The 22516-nt window shown below is 36.3% G+C and overlaps 2 protein-coding genes across 7 annotated transcripts in view; one reads left to right on the forward strand and one right to left on the reverse strand.

The window, feature by feature from the left end:
* Septin4 (septin 4) overlaps positions 1 to 22516 on the reverse strand; it is a 385838-nt gene that overhangs the window by 360667 nt on the left and 2655 nt on the right. The window lies entirely within an intron of this gene.
* Positions 1 to 22516, forward strand: part of LOC137250411 (carboxypeptidase D) — a 346211-nt gene that overhangs the window by 220199 nt on the left and 103496 nt on the right. The window lies entirely within an intron of this gene.

Raw genomic sequence — 22516 nt, forward strand, 5'->3', positions numbered from 1 at the left:
GTGTGGGTAGGAGTGGGAGTAGGAATATAAATAGGAGTAGCAGGAGTGGTAGTAGGGATGGGAGTGGGATTGGGAGTAGGAGTAGCAGGGGATGGGCATGGTAGCGAGAGTAGCAGGAGTTGCAGTGGGAGTGGCGGTGGGAGTGGGAGTTTGAGTAGGAGTATAAGTTGCGATAAAAAAGGGGTGGGGCAGTAGTGTGGGCGACCATATATATACAAATATTTTAAATAAAAACAAATTTAAAAAATGCAATTTTGAACCCGACCCCTTTAGAATTTACTGAAAGTTTTTCTTCTTTTTCTAGCTTATGAAAGACTTTTTCAGAAGTTTTTAAAATTTTTTCATCCAACTCAAAAAAAGTTATGAATTTTACAAAAAACACCGTTTTGGTTTTCAAAATGCTATAACTTTTTCAAAAATTGACCGTTTGGGATCTTTTTTTTTTAAATTTGTTTTTAAATGTACTTTTCGGAAAAAATTCCAAAAAATTTTAAAAGTTTTTTTTTTTTTTGTAATTTTTCAGTTTTTCGAGATTTTTCGAATTTCGCCCTTTTTTTCTCATAAAAAACTTCAATCAATTCTGCAATCATCCCCACTAATCCCGGAGTGGGCCGAAAAATTTTTTTTTTATTTAGTTGAAAAAAAATACTTTAAAAATTTTTTTTGAATTTTTTCCGAAAAGTACATTTAAAAACACATTTAAAAAAATAAAAAATGATCCCAAATGGTAAATTTTTGAAAAAGCTATAGAATTTTGAAAAAAACACCGTTTTCCAACTCAAAATAAGTTTTAAATATTTTGAAAAAAACGGTATTTTTTCCAAATTCCTATAACTTTTTCAAAAATTGACCGTTTGGGATAATTTTTTTTTAAATATGTTTTTAAATGTACTTTTCGGAAAAAATACAAACAAAATATTTTAAAGTTTTTTTTTCAATTAAATAAAAAAAAAAAAAAATTCTCGGCCCACTCTGGGATTAGTGGGGATGATTCCAGAATTGATTGAAGTTTTTTATGAGAAAAAAAGGGCGAAATTCGAAAAATCTCGAAAAACTGAAAAATTACAAAAAAAAAACTTAAAATTTTTTGGAATTTTTTCCGAAAAGTACGTTTAAAAACAAATTAAAAAAAAAAAGATCCCAAACGGTCAATTTTTGAAAAAGTTATAGCATTTTGAAAACAAAAACGGTGTTTTTTTAAAAATTCATAACTTTTTTTGAGTTGGATGAAAAAATTTTAAAAACTTCTGAAAAACGTCTTTCATAAGCTAGAAAAAGAAGAAAAACTTTCAGTCAATTCTAAAGGTGTCGGGTTCAAAATTGGTCGAAATGGGATGGAATACCCCATATATAATTGGTATTGGTATTGGGAGTGGGAGTGGGAGTAGAAGTGGTAGTAAGAGTGGGAGTGGGGGTAGGAATGGGAGTGGGATTGGGAGAGGAACAGGAGTGGGGTGGCATTGAGAGTAGGAGTATCAAGGGAAAGGAGTGGGAGTAGGAGTAACAGGAGTGGGAGTAGGAATCGGAGTGGGAGGGGTGGGTGTAGGAGTGCTAAAAGGAGTGGGAATGGGAATAGGAGTATGGAGTGATGATAAGAGTGGGAGTTGGGGTGGTTTCCAATGTAAGTTGTTTGAACGGGTGGGATAAAATATAAACTTACCTGATGTTGATGATAATATAAATGATATAGAATAATGTATGCGTGTGTGATGTGCTTTTTTTCGCTTATCCTGAAAATATAAAAATTTTAAATTTTAAATTTCATTTAAAATTTTTCAATATTTTACTTTCTTTTTACTCCTTCTCCTGGCACGAAATTTTTCGAAGTGAGGCAGCGGATGACGAAGGCCATAATTTAGCCGTTTATTTCATATTTTGAGTGTAACTCTCTCTTTATCACTTAAAACTCAGTAACGATATAGTTGAGTACTTTTAAATAAGCAAAAACCCAACATTCGTGTTGCCACCCCTTAAGATTTCGTAGAATATTTGATACTTTTGGGGGTCATAAAAGAACGCGGAATTTTTAGGTCTAATAGCACATCTCCACCTAGAGCTTTAACTGAGAAGATTAAATAAATCTCCTATTTAAACCTCCAGTGTCTCCACTGTAGTTTTAAATTCCGTTTTTTTTTTTCGAATTAAAAATTTATAAAGTGGGGCCACGTATACAGTTTCAACTTTTGTGAAGTTTTTCAGCCAAAAATTTTACATTTTCGAATCAATGTAATGGGCATATTATCGAATCAATGTAATGGGCATATTATAATCGAACAAAGTTAACCTAATAATAAATATAGTAGAGTAATATACGGCCTATGCAATATTTCGAAAACGTTTTTGGGTCGTTTTTTTTCGTTTAATATACAACGTGAAATTTTCCGATTCAATCAAGTTGCATTTAAATAATAATAAACTAAGTTGAAATAAAAGATAATATAATAAAATAAAATAAGAAATATCAAAATAAATTAGCATAAAAGACAATATACAAATTTTAATGTAATATCTTTGTAGCAAATTTATTTTCTCCTCTCAGTTTTTCTTGAATATCTTCAATGTACAGACATCAACCTGTTACAATTTTATTATATGTAGAGATATGGTAGGTGTCACACCCATTTTACAAAGTTTTTTCTAAAGTTATAGTTTGCGTCAAAACACCAATCCAATCACCATGTTTCATCCCTTTTTTCGTATTTGGTATAGAAATATGGCATTTTTTTCATTTTTCGAAATTTTCGATATCGAAAAAGTGGGCGTGGTCATAGTCGGAATTCGCCCATTTTTAATGCCAAGATAAAGTGAGTTCAGATAAGTACGTGAACTAAGTTTAGCAACAAAAAAAGCACGCCTGGTACAAATTAATATAGAGACATAAAGTCTCAAATTGGGCGAGAGCGTGAAAATGGGATAAAACTGAAATAAGCCAAGAAAGCAAATACCACACAATAGCCCAATGGTTAGGTGATTGCGATTTCAGCAGTTGGAGCTCGGTTCCATTCCCGGTAAGACCTGTTGAAATAAATAAACTTTACGAAATTACCTGACGATGATGACGTGGCGATTTTCGAAATGGTACCATCGCAATATGCCAGTAAAAGTATCCTTCCTTTCAGTTTTTCCCAATAAAACCAAAAATAATAATTGAATAACAATTATCATTTATCGGTGTTTAGCTCATTAATTCTTAAAAATCTTAAGTAAAAATTTAACACAAACACAACAAACATATAAGTTTAGTAAAGATATATCGATTTTTGCCCAAGTTATCGTGTTAACGGCCGAGCGGAAGGACAGACGGCCGACTGTGTATAAAAACTGGGCGTGGCTGCAACCGATTTCGCCCATTTTCACAAAAAGCAGTTACCATCATAGTAGCTATGTCCTTACCAAATTTCACACGGATTGATACATTTTTGTTCGACTTATGGCATTAAAAGTATTCTAGACAAATTAAATGAAAAAGGGCGGAGCCACACCCATTTTGAAATTTAGTTTATATTTGTATTTTGTTGAACCATATCATTACTGGAGTTGATTACTTATATACTGTATAGATATTAAATTTTTTGTTAAAATGTTTCCTTTAAAATTTTTTTTTTTTAAGTGGGCGTGTTCGTAATCCGATTTTGCTAATTTTTATTTGGAACATATTACAGTAATAGGAGTAACGTTCCTGCCAATTTGCATCTTGATATCTTCAACGACTGCCAAATTACAGCTTACATAACTTTTAAATTACCTTCTTTTAAAAGTGGCGGGTGCCACGCCTATTGTCCAAAATTGTACTAATTTTCTATTCTGCGTCATAAGGTCAACCCACCTACCATGTTTCACCGCTTTATCCGTCTTTGGTAATGAATTATCGAATTTTTTCTGTTTTTCGAAATTTTAGGTATCGAAAGAGTGGGCGTGGTTATAGCCCGATTTCGTTCATTTAAATAGCGATCTGAGAAGTGCCCAGGAACTTACATGCCAAATTTCATTAAGATACCTCAAAATTTACTCAAGTTATCGCGTTTACGGACAGACGGACGGACATGGCTAAATGAATTTCTTTAGCTGCATTGGAAGCGGTCCTAATTAACCTGCGAAGGTTTTCGATTTGTGAGTTCAACCATGGTGGCTTCTTTTTACCCCTTTGAATTCTCTTGGGACAGACTTTATCTAGTGCCTTTCGGCATGCCCCCGTGAAGTTATTTACCAGTCTTTCCAGTTCTGGTATGCTACTTGGCGTTTCAGGTACGCTCTCGAGTGGCAATATCCTAACTAGTTCCCTATTGTATTCTTGCCAGTTTGTATTTTTAATATTTCTGGTGGCAGCGCTCTGCTTTTTCACCAAGTCTTAGTCGAATTGGATGTAACGATGGTCAGAGAATGAGTGGTCTTTAAGGACCCTCCAGTTTCTGACCAACTCCTCCGCATCTTCTGAGACTAGGGTGACATCGAGAACTTCCCTTCTTGCTTTTGAATTAAAGGTTGGTTCAGTTCCCCTATTGCTTATGGTTAATCTAGGGTTTAGGATGAAATCAGATAGCAACTCACCACTTTCGTTTTCGTCATTACTCCCCCAGGTGGAGTGGTGCGCGTTTACATCTCCTCCCAGTATCAGTGTACCTGATGTAGATTCCACCAGCTTCCTGATGGTCGATGTCGGCGCCGTCTTGTCATGGGCTAGATAAATTGATGAGAGCCTGGTTTGAACCATACTAAAGCTCAGGCTGATCGTTGTAGAAACAAAACATTAAGTTTGGTACTAACAAGTATACACAATCTAGGCTTTCCCGAGGTGCACCACTACTTACCAATGTGTAGCCGGTGGACTTTAGTCCGCAAATGTTTTGTCCTACCACCCACGGCTCCTGGATGAGGATAATATCAGCTGCCCCTTTGGATGCCAGTCAGAGCCAGTGCAGCGGAGGCTGCTTTACTGTAGTGGAGGTTTATCTGGAAGACCCGCACCAACATCGCACACTATCGCTCCCTCCTTGAGCGTGGAGTTAGCTGAATCTTCCTTCAGCTCTTCCTCCGTGTATTGCAGGTGTAACCCTATACCTTTGGATGAGGTAGACGAGGTGTAGCCGTCCAACGTATCCGGCTCACCCCAATCTGCCTTCATATCTACGTCCCCGTCGCTCTCTTCTTCTGGCTCCACCTCGGCTGCCAAATTTCTAGCGGCGTTCACGTCATTACTATAGACCTTTATAGTGACGGTGTCTAGGCCATAGTTAATCTCGCCTCCGGTTTTCTTCAATATCGATAGCGATTCTTCATTCAGTAGGAGGACAGCCTGACGTGTGGCTCTGTCCCCTTTCTCCACGTTGACAACCCTCCAGTTGACGGCTGGCAGCGTCGGGTTGAGGATCCTTATCATATTCAGTATCCTCCCTGATTCAGCTGGTTTTGCCGGTAGCCACACCCTTGCTCGTGGCCGTGACGGTATATCCTTGAAGTCAACCGCTCTGAGCTTCGCTCCAGGGTAGACTTCACCCACGGATTCTATCGCCTTTTTGTAGATAGATGCGGACATCTCGCATGCCACAACCTTGATGCTACCCTGGAACGACCCGGCGTCCTTGCATACCGGTGGCGGTCCAAGATTGCGCATAAGCACGTCCAGGGTAATGTTTGAAAGCTCGCTCTTCACCCATTTCCATTTCTCTTTTTGACTGCGCCGTCTTCCTGATTGTCGTCAAGGAACCCTAGCAGGATTTTGTCCTTGCCCACTTCTGCAAAAGAGAGCCCATGCACCTCCGACTTCTTTGATTTGGCAGGCAATACTTCCGCCGACCTTGCCCTTTTTGTTTGCCGCCTGTGGCTCCCTCCCTTCTGCAAGACGAAAGTCCGGTATCACCTCTTTCGCCCACTTGATTTCTGCAAGGATTTCTCCCACGTTGTCGCTTTCCGCTCTACTCACGAGGTCTGGCATTTGTGTGGATCTGGTTAGAATCCTTGTGGCCGGTCATTTGGCTTTGTGAAGGCGGTGGGTTTCGGGGGTGGACCACGCGGGGCATGCACACCAGCTTCAACTGAGGCTGCATTCTGCACACCTACTGTGTCTCTGCTCGTGCGAGGAGTATCTCGGAGAACACCCCTTTGCCCTGCCTCACTGCCGTATGCCGTACGTACACACATTTGAGCGAAATTTATGCCCGTAATGGCAAAGAAAAAATTGTTGCCATTGAACTGTTGAAATGCAAGCATCAACTTTATCTATTTTAATTTTTGATGTTGTAAAAGGCTGGAATTAATATTAAATAGGTACAAATAGATTACAAATTTATAATATGAACTTTTACATAATTATTTCGAATTATTTCCAAAATTTTTCAAACTTTAAAGAGTTGTGTTTGCATAAAAACTACAAACGATCAAAAATTAGTACGCAAAAGTTTAATAGGCAACTCTGTCTAGTGAGAGAGCGATCAGCTGACACGTTCTTACGGAAAATAATCAAAATTTTTTTGTTTTCTACGTTCCGGGCTACGTACGTACGTGCGTTGAACGTTGGTGAGTTTTCGTTTACATTGCACATTCATAAAGAGCTAATTAATGGTGACTTATAACCATAAAGCCATAACCAGATAAAACAGCTGATCGAACCTACCTTATGGAAATCAATTTAATCGATTAATGGTGCCATACCATAACGCTAACGCCATAGCCATACCATAGCCAACCAATTGGTTTTTGATTTTTCGCCATATCCATAACCCAAAAATATTTGAGTTGGTGAATTTATTAACTTTTTTATATTTTATTTATTGTTTTGGATACGTTTTGACTAAGAGACTTATTTTTTGTGGAATATGTCGATTTCACGATTTTTAGGTTAAGGCACTATTAATCGATCACATTGGAGATGGATATGGGTATGGTTACGACTATGGCGTTAGGGTTAAGGAAGTTTAATTTGGCCTTAAGATAGGTCGTGTCAGCTGACACTTTTTTGTACGTATTTTCGTGGGTAACTGCAGCTTAAAAGCGCTAAGCTCGCCGTAAAAAGTACAAATTCCAAGAATTGTAATTACCCAACAAACATTTAGGTTAGAAAACGATTAGAAGACGAATCGAATCCTAATGTATTTCTCTAAGGTAGAAGGTTAGAGGACGATTTGCGAAACTGTCGCGAATTATAGCATTCTCGACAAAAAGGGGACTTCGTTCTCGATATCGAGAAAACGGTTAGAATTCTAATTGAATTCTAACATCAAATTCTAATTAGTTTCTAATGAGAATTTTGAAGTGATGCGCAATTAAGTTCAATTATTTAAAATCAGCGAAATTTTCATTGTTTCATAATATCAAATACGTTTATTTGGTTATAATCTTGTGTATTAAGAATGAACATATTTCAAAGGCTTTTTCTATTATAATAAATTTAAAAAATACTTAAAGATTGAGCTCAGCGTTGGTTTGAGGTACGGATGAGGAAGCGTTTTCTTCATGCCATTCAAATAGCACTTCAATAATCTGCTCACTTTCCTTTTTTAACCTTTTTTGATTCATTTTCACTTACTAGTATTTATTATTATAAATAAAAACACTTATTTCGCAACTTGTCATATTTCCACTATTTTTATTTTGTTTGTATGACACTAAGAATTAATGATCATGTCGTGCAAATAATCGATAACTTTGACAATAAACATAACATCGCATTTCTAATATTACTCGAATCGTTTCACAGTCGAATCTAACCTAGTTTTCGATTCGAATTGCATTAGAGAACTACATTAGAATTCTAATGTAAAATTACAATATTTCTCTAACGTTAGAAACTGTGTTTGCTGGGTAAATACAATGTTCACTGCGTTGTAGTGTGGACAGCGATGGTTGGCCGCGGCAAAGCAGAAGACATTTTCCGAAGATCGCTAAACGATTTTGTGTGAATGGTTTAATTTAAGTTGTGAAATATATTTTGGTAAATTTATAAACATTTTTGCGAGCTAAAAATAAATACTTATAACGAAGAGAAGCAGATGCTTTCGTTTATATTTGAACGACAGTCACTACAAACGACTTAAACCAAAGATAACAGGATAACTTGAGCAAAAATCGATATATCTTTACTAAATTCAGCTCACGTACTTATCTGAACTCACTTTGTATTGGTGTTAAAAATGGCCGAAATCCGACTATGACCACGCCCACGTTTTCGATATCGAAAATTACGAAAAATGAAAAAAATGCCATAATTATATACCAAATACGAAAAAAGGGATGAAACATGGTAATTGTATTGGTCTATTGACGCAAAATATAACTTTAGAAAAAAACTTGGTAAATTGGGTGTGACACCTATTAAAAAGTTTTGCAGGGCGAAATCAAAAGCCCTTGGAATCTTGGAAGTAATACTGTTCGTGGTATTACATATATAAATAAATTAGCGGTACCCGACAGATGATGTTCTGGATCACCCTGGTCCACGTTTTGGTCGATATCTCGAAAAGGCGTCCACATATAGAACTAAGGCCCACTCCTTTTTAAGATACTCATTAACACCTTTCATTTGATACCCATATCGTACAAAAAAATTCTAGAGTCACCCCTATCCCACCTTTATGGCGATATCTCGAAAAGGCATCCACCTATAGAACTAAGGCCCACTCCCTTTTAAAATACTCATTACCACCTTTCATTTGATACCCATATCGTACAAACAAATTCTAGAGTCACCCTGGTCCACCTTTATGGCGATATCTTGAAAAGGCGTCCACCTATAGAACTAAGGCCCACGCCCTTTTAAAATACTCATTAATACCTTTCATTTGATACCCATATCGTACAAACAAATTCTAGAGTCAGCCCTGGTCCACCTTTATTGCGATATCTCGAAAAGGCGTCCACCTATAGAACTAAGGCCCACGCCCTTTTAAGACCATCATTAATACCTTTAATTTGATACCCATATCGTACAAACAAATTCTAGAGTCACCCCTGGTCCATATTTATGGCGATATCTCGAAAAGGCGTCCCCTATAGAACTAAGGCCCACGCCCTTTTAAAATACTCATTAACACCTTTCATTTGATACCCATATCGTACAAACAAATTCTAGAGTCACCCCTGGTCCACCTTTATTGCGATATCTCGAAAAGGCGTCCGCCTATAGAACTAAGGCCCACGCCCTTTTAAGACCATCATTAATACCTTTAATTTGATACCCATATCGTACAAACAAATTCTAGAGTCACCCCTGGTCCATATTTATGGCGATATCTCGAAAAGGCGTCCCCTATAGAACTAAGGCCCACGCCCTTTTAAAATACTCATTAACACCTTTCATTTGATACCCATATTGTACAAACGCATTCTAGAGTCACCCCTGGTCCACGTTTATGGCGATATCCCGAAAAGGCGTCCACCCATAGAACTAAGGCCCACTCCCTTTTAAAATACTCATTAACACCTTTCATTTGATACCCATATAGTACAAACAAATTCTAGAGTCACCCCTGGCCCACGTTTATGGCGATATCTCGAAAAGGCGTCCACCTATAGAACTTAGGCCCATCCCTTTTAAAATTATGATTAACACATTTCATTTGATACCCATATCGTACAAACAAATTCTAGAGTCAGGCCTGGTCCACCTTTATGGCGATATCCCTAAATGGCGTCCATCTATAGAACTATGGCCCACTTCCTCTTAAAATACTCTTTAAAACCTTCCATTTGATACACATGTCATACAAACACATTCCAGGGTTACCCTAGGTTCTTTTTACAACATGGTGATTTTCCCTTACTTTGTCTCCACAGCTCTCAACTGAGTATGTAATGTTCGGTTACACCCGAACTTAGTCTCCCTTACTTGTTTAATTATTGTGTTAAAAATATCAGCAAACAAAAAAAAAACAAATTTATATACAAGATTAGGTAAGACTGGATGAGTCTATAGTGTTACTAGAAGTTTGTTAAACGACTAAACTGAAAAACGCTATCAAAAACCAGGACTTTGAACGCTATAAAATGACTCTACTATTACTACTTCTGGATATGATAATTGTATCTGCTCTTTAGTTGTAGTGTTATTTGAACTTCGTACTTCTACTTCATTATAAGTTTTGCCAAAGGAAAAAAAGTAAAGTCAGATAGCGGATTCAATTCCAGCGCGTTGAAATGCCAGATATTGCTTTCCTCTCCTGCGAGTTCAGGGTATTTAACTTTAAGAACGGAGTTCGCCGGAAAACTCCTGGCATAGAGGTCGGACGCTTTTTTGTGGATATCACTGAGGACCTTTTTGTGTTCTTTTTCTACATACGGATGAGTTTCCAGGTGCCGCATTTCCTCATAATGCTTGCGAAGATGATTTCTTACGTCCCTGGGAGGCAGGTCCTCTTCAATCAGATGTCCTTTGGTATGCCCAGGTTTTTGGATATTCAACATAAACTCTCGCCCCACTGTGTAGATGGTGTTCTGGGGACATTAGAAGACAGTCCCTAGCGTTTTTGAGAGAGGTGTTTTGATAGGCCTGTATTTTCTTCTAGTAAGTAATTATTAAGCTCGGCGACCATTCAGGGGTAACCGCATTTATCAAAACACATCATAACATCTTGTATGTGTAGCACAATATTTCGAAAAAGTCTCTGACTTGCAGCACTTTTCATAAATGAAATTTTTATTTTTAGATTTTCAGCAATAAATTAAAACTCTTGCGGTTTGTTAGTAAACCAGAAATGTAAACACGTTTTTGTTTTAATTGTTCAAACTTTTTGGGTTCGTTTTAAAACAATTTCTAGATTTTGAACATATGGCAATATTAACTTTGGGCCTAAACACCCGATAAGATTAGAAAACAATATAGTAAATTGAAGAGTTTTGAATTAAGGTAAAAAACTTGAAAAATTGCTTAAACCGATGAATGGTTTAAAATTTAGACTCTAATTTCTAACCGTACAGGTAAGGTTGAACTTCCAGTTAGTAAGCACATCGTAAGCTTTATCTCTTCTCTCTTCAGAGATATGAGCCACTTTGCACAAGATCATAGAAATTTTGGAGCACCGCGCTTTTGTCCATGCCTTTCCTGCTTGATGGATCATGTGCAACTCCTATCTCCTTTTCCTGTCTCCCAAACGCATTGGGACAACTATCGTCGACTCATAGAGTACTGCCCGCTCCTTTGCCAGCTAATCGGCCTTTTCGTTACCTTCTATCCCTTTATGGCCGCAAACCCAATATAGATGTATTGTCCGGCCGGAGCGAAGTCTCTGTAATGCTTCTTTGCATTACCGCACACTTCTTGATGGGGGCGGTTTAATCGCCGCCTGAGTAACAGTATATATAATGGCGCGCCTGCAGCTTAAGCACGCTTCGTCCAGAATTTCTGTTGCTTTCTTAACCGCTACTGCAGTGATCTGGCAGCCGGTAGGTCGACTTATTGCGGGATCGACACAGTAAACAACAGACCCGACTCCTTCCTTTAATTTGGAACCATCGGTATACACATGCATGGTGTGTTACACCATTTCCGCAGCCTTGCACCAGCCCTCCGCCTATATTCTTGATGATTATGGATCATTCACTTTATTAACCAGTATTAACCAGCCGAGTGTTGTACAGTGTTATTTATTCATCTGGTACCGATATTTTTGTTGAATTTGTTAAATTAGTTAATATTAAGCATACACCAGCAAACAGTCATGTGAATAAATTTTGAGCAAAATAACTTTTTGAAGCCGATAAACTGTAGATACAAAAGCAGTATATTTCCAATTCTCAAAATCAAGATTGATAGGGATCACCCTTGCATAAACCCTAGGGTGATATCTTTTTAATCTTCATCTTGCACTAAAGCTGAAGTTATGGTTACTTTATTGTCAACCACATATTCAAAAAGTTAGTGACACTGGTAATAAGCCAGTCGATAAAGCGATTGACACCGGAATCGGTAGTAAGAAGCAGAAAAATTGCTCCACGCCCTTATTTCGGCATTGTGTGTCATTAAATCCACAATAAGCGGCGTTCTGTCCATCCGTTAATACGATAACTTGAGCAAAAGTACAGCACCTTTGCGAAATTTAGTACCCTGGCTTACCTAGACTTAAAGTACATTTGTGTTGAAAATGGCCGAAATCGAATCGATATCGAACATTTCAAAAATTTATAGAAATGCAATATTTTAATACGAAAGACTTATAAAGTGTAATAAAGAATATTTATTTTTCTTGTTTGTTTTGCCATTTTGTTTAGGATTTCTTCATGAGTTACTTCAATAGTAGAGTAGATGTTGAGCAGAGACAGCCCATTCATGCTCTCCTGGTCCATTGTATTTCTTAGATGAGTTTTTAACCTTCGAAGGGAAGAGAAAGAGCATTCGCTAGGAGCAACGGAAACTGAAAGCGTCGCAGCAATTTTTATATATCGATGTACCGTAGGGAAAAAAGACACGGAACAATTATTTAATACATCAATGAACGTGCTTGGTCGCTCCTGTTGTTGTTGTTGTTGTAGCGATAAGGTTGCTCCCCGAAGGCTTTGGGGCGTTTTATCGATGTGATAGTCCTTTGCCGGATATAGATCCGGTACGCTCCGGTAACACAATACCATTAAGGTGCTAGCCCGAACATCTCGGGAACGATTTATGTGGCCACATTAAACCTTCAGGCCATGCCCTCCCTCCCCACCCCCCAAGTTCCATGAGGAGCTTGGGGTCGCCAGAGCCTCGTCTGTTAGTGAAACAGGATTCGCCGCGGATAGGTGAGGTTGACAATTGGGTTTGGAGAAGCTATATATTGCGCTGGAAAGCTGAAGGGTTGCCCTACACAGCCCCTTGAATCTGGTATTTTAGTCGCCTTTTACGACAGGCATACCTACCGCGGGTATATTCTGATCCCCTAACCCGCTGGGGTCTTGGTCGCTTCTCCTTTGGGATTGTCAAACATATGTTTTTTATTATTGATCATATTTTCATTTGATTTACTTGATGAGAGATTTCTTTCATTGCATTTTTATTGACAGGTGGGTAAAGCCGCGTCAAAACCGCACATGTTTTTCTTATTGATCTCTAGAATTTCAACAACGAAACAAAAATGTATAGGTAATGTCGATACAGAATTACACTTTTCGAGACTCCTCTTCGTTTGCAAGAAAACATTTTTTTGTTAATGGAACATTTTAGTGAAAAGTTAATAACTCTCCTGTATATTCTTTTTGTAGACAAAACATATGCCTACTCTCAAAACAAATTTTATAGATTTATTGCAAAAAGCCTGTGAGTTAATAAATTTTCCTTAAAATCTTATTTTATTTCTCGAAAAATCGTTGAAGTGTATTTTTGTATCGACATTTCCTACATATCTTTGCAGTCTTTGTTGAAATCCCAGAGATCAAATAAAAATAATGCAAAATTCGATATTTTAAAAGGAGCGACTACCAATAACTTGTGAACTCTACTTACACGTTTTTTGAGAGAACTTTGGATGGATTCCAATAAAGCGGGGACGCGCTCAATTATGCGCACAATTAATAACGTATAAATAAAACTTTGTTTAACAATTTAATATTTATTTGATTTATCTTAAGTGTATGGTTTAACATATTTTGTATTATGTTTTTAAATCTAGAGAGTTTTTGTTATGCCAATTGGCATATCTGATATATAAGTATATAACTATAAGAATTTTTGGTGTTTTTTTTTTTTTTGTGTTTAAATTTAGATTTGTATGATTTTTGTTCTGCCTTCTTGGTTGTTTGTAAAGGAAAAAAAAATTTTTTTTTGTATGTAGGAGTATAGTATAAACAAGTAGTTATTGATTTACTTTATTAATTCTATTTTTGGGTACCATCTTTTCTTTTCTTGTAACTTCATCAAAAATAGTTACATTAGGTTCGTTAATTATAGTTATAGTGAACGGACCTTGATAAATATTTTCGTGTTTATGATGTGGATCTTTCTGTAAAAGTACTTTATCTCCGATTTTGACAACTAAAGGTCGTGCCGTTTTATCGTACAGATTTTTACTTTATAACTTATTTTTATTTATTTGATTTTGTGCCATTTTGTGCGTTTTCTGTATCCTAAACTTAACTTCTTTGGCATAGTTTTCAACATTATAAATTGGGTCAATTTTTTCTTTTGTCAATTCATTCGGCAAAGCTGCCTTTTTCCCAAAAACTAACTCGAAAGGAGAAAACTGATTGTCGAAAACTGTGCTACTCGTAGTATTGTGTAGGAAAGTAAAATCTTTTAAATAAACAAGAAAAGGGATCTTTTAAATATGCACGTAAGTATTAGTTAAAAACTCTATGATTACGCTCAATCGTGCCAACAGTTTCGTGATGGTATGCAGTTGAAAAATTATGTTCAATATTTAGATGTTTAGTTAATTCTTCAAATAATTCATTTTTAAATTCAGTACCTAAATCTGATTTTATGGCATTCATTGTGCCATATGTAAAAATGAATCCTTCAAAAATTGCTGAAGCGATTGTTTTTGCCGATTTGTCTGGCACAGCGACTGTTACCAGGTATTTAGTCATGTCGCAAATCATGGTAAGTGCGAACTTGTTACCATATTTGGACTCAGGTAGGGGTCCTATTGTGTCAATTACTAATATATCGAATGGTTTACAAGGAGTTGGTGTTAAAACAAGTTTTTCTTTTGTTTTAGGTTTAACCTTGTTTAAAAGACAATCTTTACAATTTTTGATATATTTCGATATGTCACAAGTCATGTTCTTCCAATAAAATTTTGTTCGCAGTTTTGCGTAAAGTCTTTCCGCAATGTCCACCAGAAATGGGATGATTATGGTAAATTTTCATTAGCTTTAATTTTGTATCTTCATCTCTTACTGTCTCCACTGGATCTGTTAAAATAATTCTGATTTTAAAATCTTATTTCCAATATTTTTGAAATTTGTAATAGTATAATGTTCGAACAAAATATCGTTTTTAGGCCATTCAATTTGCTTAATTTTGCGTTTGCCGACTTCTGATTCAAGCTTCGAAAGTAATTTCTCTAAAGTCATTATTTCGTTATCAAGCTCAAAACTAAGTAACTCGAGTTTCTTATGTTTAATATGCGCAAAAATTCTTAAACTTGTTGTTTTATTATTTTTATCGTACGTAATTGCAGATCTTATTCGTGGAATCTTTTTTGAAAAATTAAATGAAAATTTGTCGTAGACATTTAAAGTAAGTTGTTTTTCGTCGCTTTTGTTTGTTTTCCTATGTAAATTTTTGTCGTTTGCCTTTTTTGTCATTGCCCTTGTCTGTACTGCCAAAATTAGTTTGTTAGCTTCTTTGATCTCATCCATTGTAATGCGCGGTAGTGCATCAGCGCCAACGTAGAGGTCTAAGATCTGACTTCACAATAAAATGGGTGCCATAAACGTATGGTCGAAATTGCTTGATTGCAAAGTAAATAGCTATAAGCTCTAATTCTATAATTGGTTTTTTCTGCTCTGCTTTATTAAATGCTTTAAAAGCGAAACAAATTGGTAAATCACTACCTTGCTGTTCTTGCTTAATCGATTTAGAGGCGCTGCCAGAGACGCAAAATTAGGTATAAACCGTCTGTAATAGTTTGCAAACGCGACGAATCGTCCTACCGCGCCTTTATCAGTCGGTTTTGTATATTTTTTAATTGCGTTTAATTTGAAGTCGTCTGGCAACAAACCTTTGGCTGAACATTTGTGACCTAAAAATGTAACTTCTGGTCGTAAAAAGTTGCATTTATTTGGGTTAAGTTTGAGGTTAAAAGATCTACAAGTATCGAAGACTTTTGAAAGATTTTTAATGTGGTGTGCTTCGCTACACCCTATGACGATAATATCGTCGACGTACAAAAATGCGACGTTGGGTGGTATACCCGAAAAAGCTTTTGTCGTCATTCGTGAGAATGAATTTGGTGCTATGTTTAAACCGAATGGAAGCACTTTCCATCTAAATGCACCTCGGTCAGTGCTGAAAGAAGTAATGTCACGTGAGTCAGGATGCAAGGGGATTTGACGAAATCCAGAAAAAAGATCTAATGTTGAAAAATACTTTGCTCTACCGAGATTATCTAGAATATCATCAACTCTAGCTAGTGGAAATTTATCAGCAATGAGTTTTTTGTTTACTGCGCGAAAATCTACGCACATACGATAAGCTTTTTGACGATTAGTATCTTTCTTTGGAACTACAATCAAAGGACTATTGTAATTCGAATAACTGGGTTCAATCAAATCGTTGTCTAACAATTTATTTACTTGGCAATTTATTTCTTCGCGTTGAGAGTATGGCAATCGATAGTTTTTAACATATACCGGTTCGTTGTCTGTCAATCCTAATTTTTGCTCGTAGAAGTTATTTAAAGTCATTTTGTCCGTGTCAAGAGCGAAAATGTCGGCATAATCAATGCAAAGGTCAATTAATTTACTATGAGCATGTTGAGGTATTTGATTTTTTAAAATTGAAGTCAGTTTTTTCGTACATTTGTCTTCTGTTTATGTCTTGTTAATTGTATAAACATTGTAGTTTGAAAGTTTTTCTGTCCGAATACTTTTTCTTTTCACATACTTTACATCATCCGTGGTATTTATGACTTGAATTATTGGGTTACTGCAATTAACAATGCACCTAGCTATGAAAACGCCTTTTTCAATTTCCTGCGAGTCCAAGAAAAGTGGCTCGGTTGAATTTCCTAAATCAAAAATTCTGAATATTTCACATCTGGGAAGAATTATACAACTATCGCTTTCTGTTCCATGTAGGATTGGTATCGTGACTTTTTCATTACCTACCCAAAAGGAAATACTATTTCTTTCATAACTAACAATGCAAGGCGGCCACCGTGGTGTGATGGTAGCGTGCTCCACCTACCACACCGTATGCGCTGGGTTCACACCCCGGGCAAAGCAACATCAAAATTTTAGAAATAAGGGTTTTCAATTAGAAGAAAATTGTTCTAAGCGGGGTCGCCCCTCGGCAGTGTTTGGCAAGCGCTACGGGTGTATTTCTGCCAAGAAAAGCTCTCAGTGAAAACTCATCTAGCTCGCAGATGCCTTTCGGAGTCAGCATTAAGCATGTAGGTCCCGTCCGGCCAATTTGTAGGGAAAATCAAGAGGAGCACGACGCAAATTGGAAGAGAAGCTCGACCTTAGATCTCTTCGGAGATTATCGCGCCTTACATTTTTATTTTTATTTAATAATGCATTTGTTAGTTTTCAGAAAATCTTTATCCAGTATGCCATCGGATGGAATATTAAAGTATTCATTTACTACATGTAAAGTATGTTTAATAGAAAAGTTTTAAAAATTTAGATTTGCTGTAATTTTACCTAAAGTAGAAACTGAATTAGAAGTGACACCAGTAATGATAATAACTTCGTTTGTATTTAAGGAAATATTACTGTCTAAACATGATATCTTTATTAAAGAAATGTCTGCTTGAGTGTCTACTAGGAAAGAACAAAGTGTTTGTGACTCGTTTAGTTGTAATTCTCTGAAATCTGAGTAATTTAAATTTAAACAGTAGATGGCTATCGGTGAGGGAAGTTCGCTTACTCGCTTAGTTCGTCCTCCCCCAGTGTTAGCTCCTGAGGGGCACTGGCGTTTAAAGTGCGAACGTTTGCGTTTCTACCTCTACCTTTGGACGATCTTGAATTGTTACCTCTATTGTTACTATTGTTTGAATTAGGATTTGTACTTGAACGCGTATTATTATTGTTATTATTCTGGTATCTATTTCCGTTATAATTCCTATATCTTTGATTATTGTTGCCGTTATAGTTACTATTGTATGAAAATGAACTATTATTATTAGTTCTATAACCACTTTAGCCGTGGTTTGCGTAAAAGCCTCGACAACTACCACGTGAATTTCTGAATGTGTTGTTACCACGTGATCGTAAAACCTAACGCTCAGTTACTTCGTTGTTTTGTTCTACAATTAATTTCGCTACTACGTCTTTCGGATCAGCAAATGCCGTTGAGGCTAAAATGGTTTTTACTAAATTGGATTTTGCATTTAAACGACACACGTTAACAGTTTGTTTGACTGCCATTTCATGAGCTTTCGTTTGAGTGATCCCTTCAATAATAAGAGACCGCTCAAGTGAGTCAGCTAAATCTTCAATTTTTTTTGCAAAATCTGTGTAATTGTTATTGCTAACATGCAACGCTGCAATTCTCCGTGCTACAACTTTCGAGTTGTCCGGTTTGATCCTACTACGTAGAGCTGTTTTAATTTCATTAACTGAATTTAATTGTCTTGGTATTGCTTCACGGGCTTTACCCTCTAGTTATACTCAGTTGAGCAGAGCTCACAGAGTATATTAAGTTTGATTGGATAACGGTTGGTTGTACAGCTATAAAGTAATCGAGATAGATATAGACTTCCATATATCAAAATCATCAGGATCGAAAAAAAAATTGATTGAGCCATGTCCGTCCGTCCGTTAACACGATAACTTGAGTAAATTTTGAGGTATCTTGATGAAATTTGGTATGTAGGTTCCTGAGCACTCATCTCAGATCGCTATTTAAAATGAACGATATCGGACTATAACCACGCCCACTTTTTCGATATCGAAAATTTCGAAAAACCAAAAAAGTGCAATAATTCATTACCAAAGACAGATAAAGCGATGAAATTTGGTTCTAAAAGTTTAGAGTAATTATTCTAGTACAGACGTATATTTTTTAGTTTTCGGAAATTTCGGGGGGGGGGGTGTTGAACCCCCAAATCCCCCTGAATACGCGCCTGTCTACGGCCCTTTTATACTTGTTAAACGGTTTTATTTAGCTTGACTTGACAGGCTGGTTGGTTGGCTGGCTGGTACGAATTTTGTAATTGAAATTTAATTAACTTCCCGATAAGCTACAAGCTTGAAACTTGGAATATAGTTCAGAACCCGATGACAATGCAATAATAAGAAAAAATCGCCGCTAGGCGGCGCAAGGATCGATATATTCACAAAAATCGTATTTGTGGTCCGATTTGGCTCATATTTGGAACACATAAAACATGCAAGAATCGAAAGCGACCTGTGCAAAAAAGTCACTGCTAGGTGGCGCACGCATCGAGATATTCACAAAAATCGTATTTGTGGTCCGATTTGGCTCATATTGGAACACATAATACATACAAGAATAGAAAGCGACCTATGAAAAAAATCGCCGCTAGGTGCCGCAAAGATCGAGATATTCAAAAAATCGTATTTGTGGTCCGATTTGGTCCATATTTGGAACACATAACACATACATACATGAATACATACAGTCCGTGATATCAAAATATTTTGGAAAAAACTTGAATATAAAATAATTTAAAAAAATGTGTAAGTTAAACGGTTTTATTGAAAACAATACTTGCATGAAGTAATAATAATACGAAAAGCTAGAAAATAATTAGGTAGGTCCTAGATACTAGTCATCACACTCCTTATCAATCTAGGGCGTTGATCAGACAATTAAATAAAAGCGTTGGACGCGTCAAATTTCTATTGATAGTCATATATAAGACCAACGGAACCTTAATCAGGTTATGCCACGCCTCACATTTTTAGAAATTTCACGCGCCCAACGCTTTTATTTAATTGTCTGATCAACGCCCTATATCCAATTTTTTTTTTCGATACGGATGATTTTGATATATGGAAGTCTCTATCTATCTCGATTCCTTTATACCTGTACAACCAATCCAAACAAAGTTAATATAATATGTGTACAAAGCACGCTGAGTATAAAAACATAAAAATTTCAACAATGTTATATTAGAAACATAGAAATATATTATTCAACTTTACAACTTAATTTCGGAATATAATAGTTAGAAATAAGAGCGTATCTTCTAGTCAACTATTATTATAGTTTTAAGCACTCGTATTCTGGTACCCAATAAGCAATTCAAAAAAGCTTTCTGTATATGTACATTAGGGCGGGTCGATTTAAAAATCGCTCATTGCTCTGTGAAAATCGTATTCCAAGGATCAAAATAAGAAACTTTGCCGAAGGAACCATACCTCTAAAACGAATTCTGAAGTTCCCCCCTTTGGGTCGAACTTTCGGGTAGGAGCAATTTCAATTCTACCTGCTGTGTCTTGTGGTGGCTTAAAAAAAACAACACAAGCAATTTTACGATCTGCAATTGTGTCACAGTGATACCTTCATTTTTTAAAACGGTTGAATAAAAAACCCACACAACTATGTTTACGACATGCAAATGCATCACAGTGATGCCTTGGTTTTAAAAGGGGGTTGTAAAAACGCTAATTTCTAATAAATTTTTTTAATTTCTTTTCTATTACTATGTTAAATTCATTTTTTCATTTACATATGTTCTGACTAAATAAATTTCTAAAGAGAAAAATAAACTCCAAAAAGAAAAAACAGGCATTTCAAAGTGGGATTTTTCAAAATTTGCCCCTACGACCCAAAGGGGACATCAGAATTCGTTTTAGAGGTATGGTTCCTTCGGCAAAGTTTCTTATTTTGATCCCTAGAATATGATTTTCACAGAGCAATGGGCGATTTTTTTGCCTCCCCACAAATCGACGCGGCCTAATGTACATATAACCGCTTTCAATACTAAGTTCATTTTTATTTTCCTCATTATCTTTCGTAAGCGTTGAGAGCAAATATTTGCTAATTTTTAGCTTTGTATACAAAATTATTTTATACAAAACGCAAATGCATTATTTTTATACTCAGCTGTACTTGTATACAGGGTATTATAACTTTGATTGGATAACGGTTAGTTTTACAGGTATAAAGGAATCGAGATAGATATAAACTTCAATATATCAAAATCATCAGTATCGAAAAAAAATTTGTTTGAGCCATGTCCGTCCGTCCGTCTGTCCGCTAACACGATAACTTGAGTAAATATTGAGATATCTTCACCAAATTTGGTACAGGAGCTTATTATCTGGACCCAGGATAGACTGGTATTCAAAATGAACGAAATCGGATGATAACCACGCCCACTTTTTATATATATAACATTTTGCAAAACACAAAAACACGGATTATTTAGTAAATAATACACCTAGAATGTTGAAATTTTACATGTGGACTGATATTGAGACTCTTGATAAAAATTTTAAAAAACTTTTTAAAATGGGCGTGGCACAGCCCACTTGTGATAAAATTAATTTTACAAATATTATTAATCATAAATAAAAATCGTTAAACCTATCGTAACAAAGCTTCGGCAGAGAGATTTCTTTTGCTATAAGGAATGCTTTGAAGAACGAAATCGGCTAAGGACCACGGCCACTTTTATATAAAAGATTTTTAAAAGGGTCGTGGACGAATAAAATAAGCCATATCTTTGCAAAAAGAGGTTTATATCAATGGTATTTCATTTCCCAAGTGGATTTATAAAAATAAATAGGAAACACTTCAAATTTAAAAAAAAATGGGCGTGGCACCGCCCCTTTTATGACGAAGCAATTTTCTATGTTACGGGAGCCATAACTCGAAGAAAAATTAGTTCAGAATAGAACCATATGTATATGTATTATTGTGCAGCGTTGTTACACTATTAAGCACACAAAACAAACAACAACAGCATTTCAAGTGTACAGCTGGGTATGTAATATTCGGTTTCACCTGAACATAGACTTTCTTACTGGTCTCTTTTCGAATTGTAATGAGCATTTCTGTTATGAATTTGTTTTGGTTGCTATCGCATTGTAACGAATTTAGTGAAACTCCGCTTATTTTACACCTTATACTAACGTTCCTATCGCTAAATTGTTGAATAAATAACTCCAATATTCAATAATGCAAAATGGTCTTTATTAGACTACTTTGATAGTATGTACTTCACAATAACACTTATACCTCGCAACCAATAGCGTGCTTGAATCAAACTGATTACTAACTACTCAGCTTGCTCTGCTTTTATACTCTCTGTTGCCTTGTCCAAATGTCTAGACGTTTCCTCTTCTAGAATTCTCTACCTGGTCACCAGCTATACGCGCGTGTATTTGTAGTGTAGAAGAAAATTTTTCTAAGCGGGGTCGCCCCTCGGCAGTGTTTGGCAAGCGCTCGGGGTGTATTTCTGCCATGGAAAGCTCTCAGTGAAAACTCATCTGCATTGCATATGCCGTTCGGAGTCGGCATAAAACATGTAGGTCCCGTCCGGCCAATTTGTAGGGAAAATCAAGAGGAGCACGACGCAAATTGGAAGAGAAGCTCGGCCTTAAGTCTCTTCGGAGGTTATCGCGCCTTATTTTTATTTTTAACTATATGCGTGTGTATATGTGAGTACTACTTCGGCTGATGATGACATGCGTTTGTGAGTATATCTCTGCTGCTTGTATGTATGTGTGTACATGATGATTAATGTGCTTATGTTGCTTGCTTTAAGGTTTTTGATGTTGTGCATTTATTTAGTGATGTGAATATTCGTCACAATATTTTATTTTATATACCTTAAATAGGTTAGGTTAATGTTTTAAATTAAAACTTCGGTATTATATTATTAACCTTTTATTTAATATTTGTTATACTATAAATCACCAATAAATACTATAAAAGTTATGGCCCACTTTACCTTATCCACCTAGCAATAAA

The sequence above is a fragment of the Eurosta solidaginis genome, chromosome 4 (assembly GCF_040869045.1).
Source record: "Eurosta solidaginis isolate ZX-2024a chromosome 4, ASM4086904v1, whole genome shotgun sequence".
NCBI lineage: Eukaryota > Metazoa > Arthropoda > Insecta > Diptera > Tephritidae > Eurosta > Eurosta solidaginis.